This window comes from Haliotis rubra, unplaced genomic scaffold, assembly GCF_003918875.1.
Source record: "Haliotis rubra isolate DU_JTF1 unplaced genomic scaffold, ASM391887v1 Scf14, whole genome shotgun sequence".
In the NCBI taxonomy this organism is placed as follows: Eukaryota; Metazoa; Mollusca; class Gastropoda; order Lepetellida; family Haliotidae; genus Haliotis; species Haliotis rubra.
Window position 1 is genome coordinate 1885381 of NW_025765336.1, and position 19169 is coordinate 1904549.

The 19169-nt window shown below is 38.9% G+C and overlaps 1 long non-coding RNA gene across 1 annotated transcript; it reads right to left on the reverse strand.

Annotated features, from left to right (window-relative positions):
• Positions 1-3313: 3313 nt before the first annotated feature.
• Positions 3314-18915, reverse strand: LOC124268755. The gene is made up of 4 exons (XR_006896346.1): positions 18905-18915; positions 16588-16595; positions 8899-8901; positions 3314-3418 (listed from the first exon to the last, which is right to left on the reverse strand). It is a non-coding gene; the product is annotated as an uncharacterized LOC124268755 (long non-coding RNA).
• Between the last annotated feature and the right edge of the window lie 254 nt (positions 18916-19169).

Consider the following 19169-nt stretch of genomic DNA (forward strand, 5'->3'; position numbering starts at 1 on the left):
TCAGAATCTTGTTCATAGATCTAAACATCCAACTGCTGAGGTGGTATTACTGGTTCGTTTTCATTCCAGTTCAGTTTGTAAATCAGTGGAAAGAAAGCGTGCATTCCGTAATGGATATTTCTGAAGCTTCAGTTAACTTTTGGCCCAATTCTCTTTTTGGCTTCACCAGAATCATAATTATAAGAAAAGAGGAGTACAGTTGGTGCCCATCGGACGCCTATTTCGTGCCTAAGTGTCGTATCATTGAATTCCAAATGTTATCTATGAGGAAGTTCAAGATTTTACATAATTATTGCTTTCCGGAGACCAATTGCTCTCTGTACTCAGATATAAGGAACTTTCTAAGGATCAACCAGTCCTCTGAAAGGCATTACTGGTCAGTAAAATGAAGCAACAAAACACTTTCTATATTCATGAGGAACCTCTACTAAAATACTTATACATATTGGTGAAGGTGAAAATAGGGAGCCACATAGGAAAGCAACATTCAAACTAATGCTCCAGATTTGAAAAGGCCCTCGATATGCCTACCATAGACCATTTAATCAAGTTAATGTTCTTCGATATAACCTTACTGTGTGTCGCCGCCAAGGACGTATAACTCACCTCTCGTATAGAAGGTTTTTCTCAGCATTTGTCGCAAACACACGAAGCTTGGGTGAGATGGAATAAGATGTCTCGGCAGTGTTCTTGAGGCACAAATCTGCAATAATAAGATTTAGGATATAAACAAAGTGAATATGCATCAAGTTCACGGATACACTTCTGTACACGTCAGCTAGAAAGTAGTGAGTGACTTTAGTTTCACCCCGCACTCAGTAATATTCCAGATATATGGCGGCGGTTTGTAAATAATCGAGTCTGGACCAGACAATCCAGTGATCAACAACATGAGCATCGAACTGCGCAATTGGGAACTGATCAGCTAGAAAGTAACACACTAAGATGCAAGTATCTTTTGATCTGTCTTTTCACACAGTCAAATAATATTTGAACCCCAACGTAGTGAAGCATCCCTTTTACTGTAGGGACCTATCCCAACCTCACATCAAATTGTTTGTTTCATCGATTTTCATGGTCCTTTCACCCTCGAAACACTTTATTAACACACACATGTTATGTTTATTTAGAAAAAAACAATAATATTATTTCACACTAATGTATTACACGTCCATTAGAATTCCTAGCTAGACTATATCCCCAGCAAACGTGTACGAGACAGCGTCATTGTGGCCAGGGTCACTGTCTTGGTTTATTGCGTGGAAGTGGACAGGTGCTCGCCTAAAACACACCACTGGCATAAAGTCGTGATCAAATATACTACAAAATTAACGCATAGCAAGTTATATGTTAAAAAGGACACGGCAGTTTAAACAAGTTTCGATAAGGAAAACCTGACATACTTCAGCTTCTATAACGTTTATATGTTGTTATTGCTTAAGGCATTAATATAAATTAAGTAAAGCAAAGAATATTTTGTTAATAACTAAAGGATAAAACGTAGCGTGTATTTCGTCAGTTTTCGGTACCACTACTTCTGCCGATCTGTCTTTAAAGCATATAAAATACCCGTATGCATGGTTTGATAAAAGATCTGAGGAAAGTAACTTTACGACAGAACATCGTACACCGTTAGTGCGCCTAAAGCACGCAGATAAAGTTTCATTGCGTACAAACGTGTCAGTTGTCTATAAAGCATGCTGTCAACTGAAACTCGACATACAAATATGAAATCTTATATCTTTAATTTCTCAAAGTACGTAGATGTACGTCAGTCATATCACGTGTGCTTCCAAACAAAGCACAGCACTGGATAACTTATCACGACTGTTCTTGCAGTCTACAAGTGTCACGTACATAATGACTTCAATAACGACCCACCTCGAGTTGAAAGCAAATGTTATCTTGATTTATTGATAGAAGTTAAGATTGTTTTGTTTACCAAGGCAAATTTACAGTATAAAGGTGACGAACAGGCCAATATATGCAAAAATACAAACACTTTCAAGGGACCAAGATCGTGGCGAAATGATCATACTCAAGCTAGGAGTTCTGTTTGTATTCGTATCTGGTAAGACCTACTTGGGTAGCTGAGTTCGCGCATATGACATATGTAACCGGTTTTAGTATCACAATATGATCACGGGTACGAATATTTCATTCTTGTCTGAGTCCATCTTGTAGAGAACAGAAACTGCCACAACACCCAACACGACATGGGTCGTTGTTCATGCTGTCGCCCTCAGATTTGCATGAACTGCTGGCCACAACAAAGTAGATTTTTCAGCTTATTGTGAATTGTGAATGTACAGCGCACACGTAGAGCGTTGGTCACGATATCAACTCCTGCAATGGCCGGTCAAGACTCCATTATTTACATGCCGAATAGCTGCCCTGGTCTAAGAGGGTCTAAAGATGTATCTTTGTATATTTCGCTATATTTTCATTGATACTGACCTTTGCATTTTGACTGATCCCGAAATATCTCATATATTCCAAGAAGGTTCTTTTCGGAAAAATTACTCGAAAGATATCAAACGAATCAAGCAATGTTTTCCTGATGGGTCTACAAACCATAAAGCCTAAACCTTAAAACTATTAGAAAGGATTGTTCTTCATATTTGGTTGAACTATTTGGCCAAACTCTTGTTCTTCATATTTGGTTGAACTATTTGGCCAAACTCTTGTTGATATTTGGTTGAAATACTAACTCATAATAACTACAGGATGTACCTTAATGTAAAAATTGGAAGCAAGAACATTCTTACCTTTCCCATAATTTCCCATAATATTACACATTCCAGGAGCCACCAACGCTTCCATTTATAGGGAAGTTACAGGGATGCCTTACAGAACGTGAACCAGGTAGACTGTAGAGTACATTCCACTTATTGTGTCTTACAAAGGCTCATGATATTGCAGCCAACATATTGGTCAGATAATCACAAGTAAATTCTTCATTGTAGTTGCTAACAAGTCTTCATCTATTCGAATGCAGCCCAAAATATCGGCTGTAGTCTGCTCTGTACCGTTTGAAAATCATAACTGACGTTGTCGAAACATGTTAAAAGAACAATTTAACATCAACACAGTGGTTACTAAGTTACTAGTTTGAACTAGTATCTCCACTCTCAAAAAAAGCCCTGAGATTTTAGACAGCAACTTGACCTGGTCAGGACATATCAGAGATCATTGGTCATCAATGAGTATATATGTAACATTTAGCTCCAAAACATTGCAAAATACTTAAGAAAATTAACAACACAACGTCAAACCGAGCTTAACTTGACTTCGAAGATCCGAAGAAGTTTTCAGATTGCATGTCAAAATACAGGTTTTGGATCAGCGTATTGCAATTACGTATCGTTTACATGTCTGAGCCGGTAAATACCAGGTAAACAGGTTATATTGCACAGCCCTGATAAACACCAAGCAAGTGTTATGTCTTCACCATATCTGCCGTAACTGTACATGTTATAGGTTTGCTGGCATTATATTGGAGTTAACATTGTACAGCCGTCAGAATAAAATGGTAAGGTAAACAGGTGCCACTGGCGGGGCAGGATACATTTTGGTATTGTGATTGATACAAACATGATGTTATGTGTCGATTAACATGTCTAAATAATGAACAAATCCTGAAGTCTACGCTTGCAAATCAATATTACTTACTACACTGTTATTACGATGGCATTTTATAATACAATGGCAGTACAAGCAATTCCATAGCAGTACAGTTACAACGGTTGTACAAATTTCAAAGGCAGTCAGAAACACATGCGGGAAAGTACAATTACACAAGCAGAGCAAAAAAATGAAAATAAATAAAACATAGAAAGCATGGCAGTACATAATAACAAGTCAGTGTAAACAATCCCATGGCAGTACGATTAAAATGACACTACATAATGAAAAGCAGTACAATAAGAATCGATGGCAGTGCAGTTATAATCGCAGAACATAAGAAAAATCTCCTTGACAACTCAATATTGGAAGACACAATGTTATGAGCTGCCGAAGTTAAAGAAACAATGTAATGCATTTACAGTATTGTTGATATATAACATATGCAACTGAACCAGTTTTTATCTTTTACTTTACACCAGACAGATGTGTACAAGGCATCTCGCTGGAGACATACGATGGAGCGGTGGCATCTGTAACACATTCCCTCCTATTCTTGAACAACCAGTCAGATTATTTCTTCTTCGAGGTAAAGTCATGCGGAGAGGTAAACGTAACGTTGCTCGATGAATACGCGATCAGTTCCGTTAAGGTGGCGTTTTCACCGAATGACGAGTCCTTGCCGTACGAGTGCTCTCTGAGCCATTGCGAAAAGAGAGGGGTGGATTTCGCAACAGCTGACTACTGCTCCGGATTTAAAGCATTCTGGGCATATAGAAGACGGAAAGATCCTACTGCGATTCCTGAAATATATTTTGGGGAAGGCTGCACCGTTGGGAAAGAGAATCTTACGAGCTATTATGTAAATTGGATGCAGAGCATGTACACCGACCCACCGTTCTACAAGATGGAACTAACTACCACTGAAAGAGCGACGTGGAAGCTGGGTGAGTCAATCGATAAATATCTACAATACTTTGTGTTTCGGATTAGAACTGGTTCTACCAAACTGTAAGAGGCGACTAAAGGACAGTGTGGTCGGTCTGTGTCACGTGGTTCATAGTGTATCATTGTACCCCTCAATGATATCATTGATCACATCACTCACTGACTGACTGACTGAGTTTGGTTTTACGCCGCTTTTAGCAATATTCCAGCAACATCACGGCGAGGGACACCAGAAATGGGCTTCACACATTGTACCCATGTGGGGATTCGAACCCGGGTCTTCGGCGTGACGAGCCAACGCTTTGACCACTAGGCTACCCCACCGCCCCTATCACTCACTGAACTGGGCAATATATCATACAACATCCCGCCAGATAATGCTGTATAATGCATGGTATCGAAGTTGTTTCATCCCAACACGCATGTCATTTAGAAGCCTCCTGAATGGTGCGCATCATCTCATTGTGGATACAAAATTTCCGTTTCAGGAACAAAATTATATTTTGCGCAAGCATGAGGGTAGAATACACTTAGCACAATGTTAGTCGGGTTGTACTCACTGATAGTCTTCTGATATTCAGAAATTAATTTAGGAGGGGGCCGGGGAAACATTTGGATAAGACACTGGAATTCGCTTACAGAGTTGCGTCCCTTGATCAGATCATCGTGTGCGTACATTTGTTCTGATCACAGTTTCTCAGCCCTGTATATGTGTTCGTGGGTTGCAATTCCCTAATTTGACTCATATCATACGTTCAGGAATTATTTCAGGTGAACAATTGACTAGACTTAGCATATGTTTATGACGGGTGCCACCAGTGGGGCAGGATACGCTCACCTTTTCGCGATCACCTGGTATCATCACTATATCATAGTGATTCATAATCACATGCTCCATCATGGTATCGCAATCGCTGAATAGTCTGGTCTAGACGCGATTTGTTTACGAACAACATTATACAGCTGTAAAGTTGCTGAAACAAATATACTGGACAAAAATAGTTAGGGATGTATGTAAATTTTGAAACTATGAATAATGATCTATTTATTCATCGTCACGTTGATGAAATATCAATCATAGAAATACCAATATCCCTAACATATTTTGTCCAGTATATATGCTCATGATATAGTCACAATTGTACAATCGAGATTTCTTATGAATGTGGAAAGGGTTTTGTCGCTTATATTTACAACAATCCAGTAAACATCCACCATGAGCATCGGTCCACAAAACTGGGAAACGTTCACAAGACAAACACAGTCACCGAGCCTGACCACTCGATCCCTTTTGTCGCATCTATCAATGACGTGAACAATGTAATAAAAAAGCGCCGAAAAACTCACTCACTGCCTTTTAAACAGGGGATGTGATTCTTTTTGTTTGTTTTATTTTGTTTGGAAAAGTACTCATTAACACTTCATGCACCTGTACGTCATTACACGTACATTTGACATACGCGTACGTTAATTCCTCGACAAAATTGGCTACCACGATTCTAATACGCTTATTGTTCATGGCGACGTAGTAGACGTCGGTGGTCAGGCTTTGTGACTGGTGTGCTAGCGTGTTATCGTACCGCGAGAGCGTGGAGTGTTTGTCAAAATATCAATCACTGGATCATCTTGACCAGACTATGATTTAAAGGCTTCTTTTTGTATCTGGAACTGAAACAAACATTTCTCATGTAGCATGTAACAAAATCACAAATGCCAGCGTTATAATTTTAGGGAAATCCGTTTGCCAGCCAGACACTACGACAAAGGCACCAACAACTACTACAACATCTCTAGTTCAGTGTCCTTCTGGCAGGAATGAAGGGTCATCAACTTCCATGCTGTCGATGACGACGATCTTTCTGATCGTCATGTCCGCAAGCCTCTAGGATCCTTGGTTAGCAAGTGTTTCACCGGACACCACTTACCAACAGTCATCATTTGGATGGTTTCCTTGACAGCGACGTCTCTGACCTTCATGTCTGCAACCCTCTAGGATCCGCGGTTAGCTAGAAGGTGTCCTTCCTTTAGCACTCATCAACATCTGAGTCGGATTTGGTCAGCTCAGCCGCATATTTGAACATCCCGAGTCAACCTGAAAAGAAATGTTTGGTCCCAGTTTCTAGTATAACAAGTTTATTTTCCAATTTGTTTTCGTTACTTCTAAGCATCGGAATCTCTGTACTTTGGCACCAGCAGCAATTCCAAAATATCTAACTGGATTCATAGATCACTTGATTGTCTAGTTTGTTTACAGGCCACTGTTGCATGGCAAGAGTGTTGCTGTGAAGCGTCAGACACAAAATACTTCCATTTTAGGCAAATTTTGTGAAAGGCAGGTGCTACCGGCAGGACATGGTTACCCTTTTCGCAAACACCCGGTGTCATCACTGATTTTCAGTGTTCTATTCATTATACATTTGCAACCATTTTTCCCTTAGCACCAAACAGAATTTGTTTCTGACGATAGTCAAGAGTTGGTATTCTTTTGCACTGACGTTCTCTATATACCCAAAAGGATTGGAAGATAACATTCTTCTCATTCTTAACACGTTGAGAATATTTTACTTTTTATGTTTCCTTTTATCACAAGACATTGTGGTATTTTCCGATGCTATTTTCGAAAGATCATCGTAATATCTTTTGATAAACAAAAATGATACATTGAATAAATAATTTGTGAGTGTATATTTCTTAAAATGTGTCCCTGATAATAAATAAACGTCGCCTGTTGCCCACAATCGGCATACTTTCTTCTTAGATTGTGTGCTATTTATTCATATTTCAATGAAACGTGCCAGTGGTAAAACATTATTGTACAACGTATCGTATGTTGTGAGTGAGTGAGTATGGTTTTACGCCGCTTGTAGCAATATTCCAGCAATATCACAGCGAGAAACACCAGAAATGGGCTCCACACATACTACCCATGTGTATACAAGGATGCACAGCCCAACATTAGGTATTACAAAACCGTATACAAGGATGCACACCCCAATATTAGGTATTACAGAACGGTATACAAGGATGCACACCCAAACATTAGGTATTACAGAACCGTATAGAATGATGCATGCCAAAACATTAGATATTACAGATATTACAGAACCGTATAAATGATGCACACCCCAGCATTATGTAATACAGAACAATATAAATGTATAACTATATACGTAAATGTTCTAACTATAAATATAACTATACACAGCTATATTATCACCTGTTAAGGTGAACATAACTACATGTATATGTCACAATGTTATCTCGTGTTAAGGTGGACATAACTATATGTCACAATGTTATCTCGTGTTAAGGTGGACATAACTATATGTCACAATGTTATCTCGTGTTAAGGTGGACATCACAATATGTCACAATGTTATCTCGTGTTAAGGTGGACATAACTATATGTCACAATGTTATCTCGTGTTAAGGTGGACATAACTATATGTCACAATGTTATCTCGTGTTAAGGTGGACATCACTATATGTCACAATGTTATCTCGTGTTAACGTGGACATAACTATATGTCACAATGTTATCTCGTGTTAAGGTGGACATCACTATATGTCACAATGTTATCTCGTGTTAAGGTGGACATCACAATATGTCACAATGTCATCTCGTGTTAAGGTGGACATCACAATATATCACAATGTTATCTCCTGTTAAGGTGGACATCACAATATATCACAATGTTATCTCGTGTTAAGGTGGACATCACAATATATCACAATGTTATCTCGTGTTAAGGTGGACATCACTATATGTCACAATGTTATCTCGTGTTAAGGTGTACATCACTATATGTCACAATGTTATCTCGTGTTAAGGTGGACATAACTATATGTCACAATGTTATCAATGTTAAGGTGGACATCATCTATGTTACCCGGTTGGTTGTTCCATCATCTTTACCGCCGGTTAACTCCTAACGGCCGGTTAAATCCTTAGGTAACCGAACGTTAAATATGCGTTGTTCAAAACATGGTTAGTCATGCCGTTAGCTAACGTCGCCGTCAAAGTTTAACAGTGTGGTTAATGTCACTAGTTAGCTTCCATATATCCCATAGTTCCGTTTTCTGTTTACTTCCCGTTTACCAAAAATGGAAATTCAAAATGTCGCCTGCACCCCAAGGAAAAAGAGAAGTCGAAATTTCTCTGCTCTCGAAGAGAATGTAATCCAGTCAATGGTTGAGGCCAACTCTATAGTTTATCATAGGCATGCGAATTCGTAGCGCTACGAACGTTTTATATTGGAACACAAGGTTCCAGCCGTTTGCATAATTTATATTTCAAAGACATATGATCCCAGCTCTGTGTAGAACTTACTTCAATTCCAGCAACAGAAAAGACATTTTAATGAAAAACTGTAGCACAGATAAAATATGATGAATCCATGAAAAGAATATTAATATTAGAAGCATGTTGTCCGTGGATAGAAAATGTATAAATATTACACACAGAGTTACGCTTAATGAATCTTTGAATTCCCACAAAACCTATCGCTCACTTTTCACTCCTTAAATTGTCATGACTGTATGGCCAAGTCGTGAAGATGCTATCAATATCATTTATTATTTATTTGAAAAGTCTGTCAAAATTTGTAATGTATGAACACACATTGCCAAATCTTTTAACATCAAACAATATAGATGTTGTGAAATTAATACCATAGCTTTTATCTGAAATATGCATTCAATGCCAATAGAAACTTAATATGTTACTAGCACCACGTGGTCCCTGTCTGACGCTCGGCATTAATGGGTACAACAAGGACCGGTCGGCTCGGAGTCAGTATAATGTGTCTGAGTGAGGTATTCATGCTTCACTGCGGTATGGTATCTCAGTGAGCTAGCACTATAAAACCAAATTAAGTTTTGGCTAGTACAAGCAGCCGCACATACACACGCATGTACGTCGTCATATGAACGAAATATTCTCAAGCACGACGTTAAACCCAATTTCACCTCACTGCTGAATAAGATCGATCTATTATCCGACCTTACTGTTGGAATCTCATGAATAATACTGTGCAATATCGTCATTATCTGAACGCCTTCACAGACGCATATTTCGGAATGATTCTTGAAAAACATGAAGCTGCGTCTAATTGATCGATGAACATATTTTCCTCGATACTAATTAATCAGATGAACCTTTATTTAGTTCAATTCACAAGTGACTGCAGAAAATGCATAATTCTTTTTAATGACTTCACGGTCGGAAAACATATATTATATTTCATAAGTGTATTATAGAACGCTGTAGTAGATGAACATAATTTTCCTCGATACTCATTAATCTGGTGAACCTCCATTTAATGCATAGATAGTTCTTTTCAATGTCTTCAAGGACGGAAAACATGTATTATATTTCATAAGTGTATTATAGAACGCTGCAACAATTCGGCAGAGAAATCCTATTGTGCCATAGTATTCCTTATATGAACCTATCAGTGTATAACATTAGCATTTAGATATTGTTATAAAATAAGTTAAAAATTCCAAATATTATTGTGTAACATGACAAGAGATAGTGTTGTGTTCGCTGTGACAAAAAGGTTTCGATATTCAAATATAACATTAAGCAAAGTGACTACGAAGTAGGCCTGCATATCACTCACAACAGAAACAGATACATAATAATGTTTTGTTTATTTTCCTACACATCAGTTGCGAGAGCAATGTTTATGCTAACTAAGTTTTCATCAATTAATACAGCATTTTTAAAAGATGATTTGCTTCAATTAAAACATTCGAAGAATGAAAAAGAAATTAGGCCTATTGCTGAAATGATTAGTAAAAATATAATTAAAATCCATCTATGGGAAGGGATGCCAGACGGACATTTCAAAACAAAATCCGATAATTACTTGGAGTATAGACTTTCAAAAATAGCATGTTAATTAACAATGATATTAGTTTTTAATAAAATCACTTATAATTCTGAAACGTTGCCTGTAAGCCTGGAGTCGTGTTCAGATGTTTTCATAAATACACTCACACGAACGCCCAAGTGCACTTTGCGCCCTATAGGAGAGTGTTTACAAAATCGAAGGCCGGTATTGAAACGCCAATTACATCACTTATATTTCATATTCAGCGGCGACAAATGAATCACTGCATTCTAAGGCTGGGACGGGTACTCGGGTACTCGAATCCGGATCGGGTACAGCTGGAATCGAGTCTTTTTTCTAGGAATCGAGTATCCGGAAAGGGAGAGAGCTGTGTAGTGACAAGGGCAGACAATAGCTTGTCTTTTTCATTTTTGCATAACACACGTTTACATCATTGAGTAAGTGAGTGAGTTTAGTTTTACGCCGCGCTCAGCAATATTCCAGCTATATTGCGGCGGTCTGTAAATAATCAAGTCTGGACCAGACAATCCAGTGATCAACAACATGAGCATCGATCTGCGCAATTGGGAACCGATGACATGTGTCAACCAAGTCAGCGAGTCTGACCACCCGATCCCTTTAGTCGCCTCTTACGACAAGCATGGGTTACTGAAGATCCATATTCTAACCCGGAAATTCACAGGTTTTTACATCATTGGTATTGTCCGATTAATGGAGCATAGTTTTAATGACTATGACTTATTTATCTGTGCATGAGCAGTGAGTAAGTTAAGTTACAGTAGCAGCAGGAACAAAACGTTCGTTGTTATAACGAGGAATGTAAGTAATGGTGTTACTCACTATATTGGTTAAACAGGCGTAAATTAAATAGCTTGAGGTCAGTTTTAATGTCTTATTACCAACTGTTCAAGTTTTCTATAATAATCTCTGTCAAATCGTGATTGAATATTCAGAAAGTTGACCCGAACGTATTTCTTACATTTCCGGGTACTCGATTCCGATTCGGGTACGTACATGCGGGTACTCCTACTCGTCCCAGCCCTACTGAATTCCTCATACATTTTAGAATCTAATTACAACTGGTCTTTGTCACCAATACCAAGTGTCTAGATAAAGTGAAACGAAAGATATTGGGGGTGGAAACAAATGCTGTGCTCGAAAGACAACACCTGTTTGAAATGTAAACAAAGAAAATTTCAGACTTTACACTGTGTAGCATTTTCTCAAATTTTCAGACACCCATTGGCATGGAAAGAGCATAGTAGCAAGAAATAGGAAATTAAAGATAGATACACTACAGGAATGTGATGTGTTTACACGAAACTGTCAAGTTTCTGTCCTGCGTGATGCCATGACTGACGCAAAATCACGCAGAACGACAACGGTAATAATCGGCATTTCTGGCTTCTTCTCTTTCTTAAAATGGGAGTGTATTTGGCAATTTCTCTGAGGTGAAGGTTGGTAGAATAAGAGTAGACACAATCACCATATCCCGCCGATTACACTTTCAGTATCATAATGTAATCGTTCGGATATATTTTCATGAAACTAATTTAATTATCTACATGTAGCCTTGTTCAATATCATATCATACGTGGGTATAGGGTGTACGTGTTATATTCTTTGAAAGTGTTTGTTTGAATAATATTTACAGAAGAAATTCACACATTTAGTGTAGTAAAGCATATATAAACCTTTCCACAAGTGTCAAAAGATGACACGTAGGCATCATGTACTTGTACAATATGTATTTTAGTTCCTATGATGTGCATAGTTACAGTTTCGTATGTAACTCTTCGTTAGAATAATTTCCAATATCGAAGTCCAGTCCACGATACACCCTATCCTTTCTTTGCTGAACTGGCATCACGAAAGCAGTGTTAGCCATGAACGCCATTTGCGAGTTAACCACAACCGGCGGTCCTTAGGTGTGTTAGCTTAACGTCATGTAACAGCCTGTTAAAAGTTAACAGTGTTTTGAACAACAAGATAACCCTCTGTTATTAGGTAACAGTCGGTTAAATGTACTTAACGGCTGGTTAAAAGATAATCGAGAAGATAACCGAGAACCGAGTTGAACAACCGGGCCAAGTAGATTTTGTACAATGTAATGACAATGTTGTGACGCCATGAACCTGATGACGTCACAATGCTATGACATCGCTGCACTGCAAGTCGGACAAGCCTCGGATATTTGTAACTTTGATATCGGAACATACTTGGTTGAGATTCTCTACATACCACAAAGTTATCTCGTGTTACGGTGGACATAAGTATATGTACCAGTGGTAGCCCAGTGGTTAAAGCGTTGGCTGTGCATCGTCAAACTCTTTGCGAAACCGAAGACCCGGGTTCGAATCCCCACATGGGTACAATTTGTGAAGCCCATTTCTGGCGTCCCCCGCCGTGATGTTGCTGGAATATTGCTAAAAGCGGCGTAAACCCAAATTCAGTCAGTCAGTCTATTTATGCTAATATGTGCTTTACACCATACAAATTTTCCTTGGTCCAAAATATAGCATGGGTTCCTGCGTGTCGATAACAGTTGTAACACCAATGCGTATTCATGCTTCTGGATGGATGGTGATTATTTACAGTCTTCTGTCACATGTCTGGAATATTGCATTCAACAACAAACAAACCCTTCAACAGAGACGTAAAGCGCCCAGCTAGATAACTCCTCGATGACGTGCGTGGACCGTTAACAGTGACCTGACTTATGCCCACTCTTGTGTAAGAGTGAAACTAATTCTATGATCGAACGCCACTGATTGGGGAGTCACACATCATTCACTCATTACACCGTACATCAATATTTTCAATAAGCGTGACAGAGTCATTTGAATATTTTAAAGAAATCTCGACTAGAAGCAGAGTCGATAGTGCGATTCTGACAAAATCACGAGCATGTGTTTATGCTGACTGACTGACTGAGTTTGGTTTTACGCCGCTTTTAGCAATATTCCAGCAACATCACGGCGGGGGACACCAGAAATGGGCTTCACACATTGTACCCATGTGGGGATTCGAACCCGGGTCTTCGGCATGGCGAGCCAACGCTTTAACCACTAGGCTACCCCACCGCCCCCATGTGTTTATGAAGTACTGTTAAATAGTTTTAAAACAAGGCGTTCGCAATAAGGCTAGTGTATCCTGCCGTGCCTAGTCATCTGAGAAATAGGCGAACAAACAGTGCAAGTCAAAATAAGGAACTTTATCATTGATGCTTAAAATTTTGAAATGTCTTCCCTGTGTCCGCCATTGCTGCAAATAGCTTGACATTTGCAGATGTGATGTATAGCATTTAGTCATATATTCCCTGTGTCCAGCGCAACACCTTTTGAAAGCATTAAGGGGCACTGAAACCTGATCAAAGGCGGATCTCTGAGAGAATGGCTGCCCAGTAGATTCCAAGCTAACACACAACGTTGTGGAAGGTTGTATGTTGGTAACGTCACAACGTTACAGCAACGTTACATGTATACGTTGTCAAAACGTTGTGCATCGACATGTAAATTCTTTCTTCACTATTCAGCTACAGCTTCGGAAAACACACGACCAAAACAACATTCAAATTAGCGAATAAACACTGAAGTGAATCTCTGCTTTGTTTCCCATGTACTGTTCACTGCTGGGAAAACTGTTCAACTATTAACATTAAATAGAACGTTTAGACAACGTAAAATACGTGAGTGAGTGAGTGACTGAAACAGGTCATACGTTAACAATAGTTAATATTAGAGTATAAAATCTGTCGACAAAGGACAGTTAAACAACTAGAATATCTCAATTTGAAATATTAAACCTATAGTCCAAGAGCCCGGGGATGATTTTTGTACCGAGAGAGGCCAAAATGTTTGAACGTGTATTCTGATGTAAAATTGCCGCACGAATCCAAAATTTCAGTCTTACAAATCAAAGCTGTGGCTTTAGCCCACTAGGGGGCGTTGAAGCGATGACTCAGCAATTTTTCAGGTAAACTGCTGCATCCATTTAAATGCCATTTCCCAACTACAAATACTCAGTATTTCACCCAAACTGGTTGCAATGTAAAGAAGAAAGATAAATGTGTAATTTCACAAAATAAAATGTTTAACAGTGTGGTATGTAGAGTAATGACATATTGTTTTTCTTCGTAGATTTACAATTTTTTGTCATTTTACCACCTGAAGTTCAGTGTTAGATAAAACACTAACCCTGAGTGACATATGCATTTTGTTGATATATTTGAATTCCTTACACATTTTTACATAATTAAAAGCCTTAAATACAGTCAGACCTCGTTAATACGAACACTTGAGTTTTAAAAAAACATAGTGAAACGTTCGTACTGCTGACCACAGTATATGCACCGAGTTACTTCCCTTGAACTTTCCTTACTATCGAGACTCTGAGGTCATAGATGTAAAATTATAATCCTACTATAAATATGGTTTATTTTTATAATGTTATTCAAAAACTATGGCGATGTACCAGTTATTATACCAGTTTCATTACACTGAACTTCAGGAGGTTGTTAGGTACCAGTTCTAACCAGCAACCTCAGGAGGATGTTGGTAAGAGACATATATTCACAACCTATGTGAGATCCGGGTTCGAATCATATTTCTGGAGTTTCCTGGTGTGATATTTTTAGTAGATTGCTAAAATCGGCAAAAACCATTCCCACCCACTCACTCACAACATACGGTACGTCTTTTAAGAATCAAATGTGAATAAATAAGACTCATTCCATTAAGAAATTCCAACAGGAGATGTATATTTATTATCAGGGATATATATTGAAAAAGTCTAATACATTTGCAGAATATATATTTAATGCATCATTTTTGTTTGGCAAAAGATGTAACGGTGATCTTTCGAAAATAGCATTGGAAAATACCACTTTGTTTTGTGATAAAAGGAATAAATAAATGGCAAGGAGTCTCAATGTGTTGAAAGGAAGATTAAGTTCATGTCCCAATCCTCTTCGGTAAACTCCATCCAAATGAATCGCTGACTGTTGATAGGTGATAAAAAAGCAAGGATTCTTAATGTGTTCCCTTCGGAAAATTGTGCTGTCCGGTGAAACACTTTCTAACCAAGGATCCTAGAGGCTTGGGGACACGATTGACAGAAGGATCGTCGTCAACGACAGCATGGAAGTTGATGACCCTGCATTCTTGCCAGAAGGACACTGAACTACAGATGTTGTAGTAGTTGTTGGTGCTTCTGTCGTAGTGTCTGGCTGGCAAGCTGATGACCCTGAAAAATAAAGCTTGAACCGTATAACGCCTCATTCAGTAATTCAGCTACATAGAAATGTGACTGTTTCAGTTCTATCCAAATGACAAGAGCCTTTAAATCTTAGTCTGATCAAGATAATCAAGTGATCGATATTTTGATAAACAATATAAGCCCTCGCAGTACAAGTCTGACCACCGATGTCCACAATGTCAACTTTAGTAACAAACAAATCCAATTGGAAGCCAAATCTAACGAGGAATTCACGTACGTGAAATGTACATGTAATGAAGTATAGGTGAAGAAAGTGTAAATGGGTGTTGGTGGGGGGAGTATTTTCCACGTACATATAACACAAAATACAGAATCACAACCCCAACAGTCAGTAGCCTCTTCGACGCCTTCTACGCCATTAATATCCTGTTGAGAATGTGGTTTCCAGGGCCCATATTTTCGAAGCTCTCTTAGCGCTAAGATACTCGTAGGTTAATGTTAATGTATGGCACTTACGACTATCTTAGTGCTAAGAGAGCTTCGAAAATCTAGGCCCAGGAAACTATGCTTGTCCCCAGATACGACTAACGGGACCGAGTGGTCAGGCTCAATGACGTGTGGTTGATACTTGCGACCGATGCTTATGATGTCGATCACTTTATTGCTTCATGTCCAGATTCGATCCTGTATATAGAACGACCACCGCCATATATCTTGAATACTGAAGAGGACCGCCTTGAACAACGCACAAACGGTTCATATATGAATATGTGGGATTTAAGTCTTGGTTTGTAATGCAACAAATTGTTAGCCACATGCGTTTACTGCTTGGTGTAACATTATAAGTTGTCACGATATTTATGTTCCCTTCGGATTCAGGGAACATAAACAAACATCGAGGGTACATCAGCCCATGTCCCCCTCGAGACCAGTGAACAACGTATTTATCTTACCGAACACATCGATGGTAATTTTGAACTGTAGAAGTACGGGTATCGGGATCATAGAATGGAGGACAAGACGGCAAGAAAAACAAATTTAGAGTTATCTCCCTTCCATCGATTTGCATTCGCAAAACATCGGTAATTTCCGTACATCATACGTGATTCCATGTTATTCGAGATAAAAATTACTACCACGAAGTACTAAATGAGTTCGGCATTCCCAGCGGGGTACCTAGAAAACGTTTCTCGCTTGTAAGCGGGGTACATTGAAAATAATAGAACAGCGCTTAGCCAATCAAAAAACGACATTTATGTGTGAGGCAAGTTAAACAACCATATGCACAGAGGTGACAGTCCGTGTGATCAGAACGAATGTTCACACTGATCAAGGGAAGCAAGATCGGTGACTCAATCAAATGCTTCACCAGCCCCATCCTAAACCAATTTTTGAATATCCGCATTACCATCATGCGGGTAAATTAATGTCCTAAATTTACTGAAAACAGCTTACTCCAGCTAAAAAGTTGAAATGTCATATTCACACATTGCAAACACGAGCCATCATGATCCATATGACTGTTTCTCGTGCTCATCTTCTGAAGAACCGGAAGGGAAGAGAATCAGAAACACATGCTGTTGAATACAAGTGTTGGTCAATTATTTTTAAAATGGTTCTTGTAATCGCTATATTACTCTGATCGAGGTTACTGTAATGCCGTCGAGAACTTAAGAGACTGACATAGCAGCTTTCCTGAAGTACAAAAGAAGTTTCAACAATGAAACGACCCTTTTCCCACAGGGGCTGGTGTGGTAGCCGATTGAAGTGTCCTTTGATTCATTTGAGTGAGCGTATGGCTGAATACACACGTTTCTTTTAACAGGATGGCGGTTTAAGATTCGTGAGATATAGAAAAATGTACTAACATCATTTAGCCTAGTTAAAGACATGCCTGCTGCGATTGGACAACTTTGTCACTATGCAATATACAAAAACAGGTATTTGACTCATCCAGGAGAATTTTTTGGCCATAATTTCAGTTGGGTGACATACAGGGTGGTCCAGTGAGTGAGATGATCAATGATGCATGTACATCACACGCTATCAACCACGTGACACAGACTGACCACCCTGTCCATTTAGTTGCCTCTGTGGAAACCGGTTCTAACCTGAGTACAAAATATCGTAAACGTTTATGGATTGACTTACCCAGCTTCCACGTCGCACTTTCAGTGGTAGTTAGTTGTAAATTGTAGAATGGTGGGTCGGAGTATATGCTATCCATCCTGGTGACAGGATAACTCGTAAGGGTATCGTTTCCAATGGTGCAGCCTTCTCCAAAATACATTTTGGCAGTAGTCTCTTTCAAACTTCTATTTATCCAGAATGTTTTATGTTCGGGGCAGTAGTCAGCTGTCGAGAAACGCACCGCCGTCTCTGTGCAAGAGTTCAGATAGCAGGCCAACGGCATGGACCCGTTGTCAATCCGTGAAAGCGCCACCTTGATGGAATTGGTCAAGTAAACATCGACCATAGTTATGTTTACTTGTCCGCATGACTTTACCTCGAGGAAGAAATGATCTGACTGGTTGTTCAAGAATAGGAGGGAGTGTGCTACAGACACCATCACGCCATTGCCGGTCTCCACCAACAGCCTTGTACACTTCTGTCTGGTGTAAAGGGAAAGATGAAAACTAGTTCAGTTACATATTGTTATACACTTGCCATATACTCTTTCTGGATATTGTATTGTAGTATAATATGTTGGATTGTCTTCTCTTCTTTTTAATTTATATGTATGAACACGTCGGCGTTATTTCTCGATACAGCATGTCTATTCTGCAAATGGCCTCACTTTCAAACAGAACTACGTATCTCATGTCGACTGTCATGTTATACTGCAGCAAAAGTCTTTGTGAAACGGTCTGCTGTTTTGGCTGTGTTCAGACTTGGAGTATACATACACAAAGGGACAGAGGCGCCCCTCTGTCAGCTCACATTTCATTATATAATGACCAGCATCCTGTGAAGATCGTTTTGTGCCGCTGGACATCCAACCATGAATTTTGAAACTTTCCCCTGTTTGTGCTAGGTGAATATTATTGTCAGTGACTTCTTTGCGTTATCCACCACTATAATATTTTGTGCTGCCAATGACTTTTGAAATGCCACTTCATTGTGTACTGCCATTGTAGTAAATTTGCAGAAAGTTTATGCAACCTAATTGTTTTACGGGTTTTTCTAGTAAACTTCTTGTTTTAAATTTGACATCGACAGTAAAGAAATTTGCTGGCTCGTCGGGGAACAAGGTAGACTATATAACAAAAGAATTTTATCAAAATTATAACATTCACCTTTCATTGCGTTATAGTGTAGGAGTCCCAAAACACTGATTTCCTGTAGATGAGTTTCTCATTGTATGGAACGGGTGTTTTGCTGTAAAATTCTGAGCTTGTCGAGTTTTTACCAAATATTTTGAGGTAATCTGAAAGTCGACGATTTGGATCACGTACCTGGTTAAGTCAAAATATTTTGGAGATGGCGATTTTAATTTGTTTTACGAATATCAGAAATAAAAAA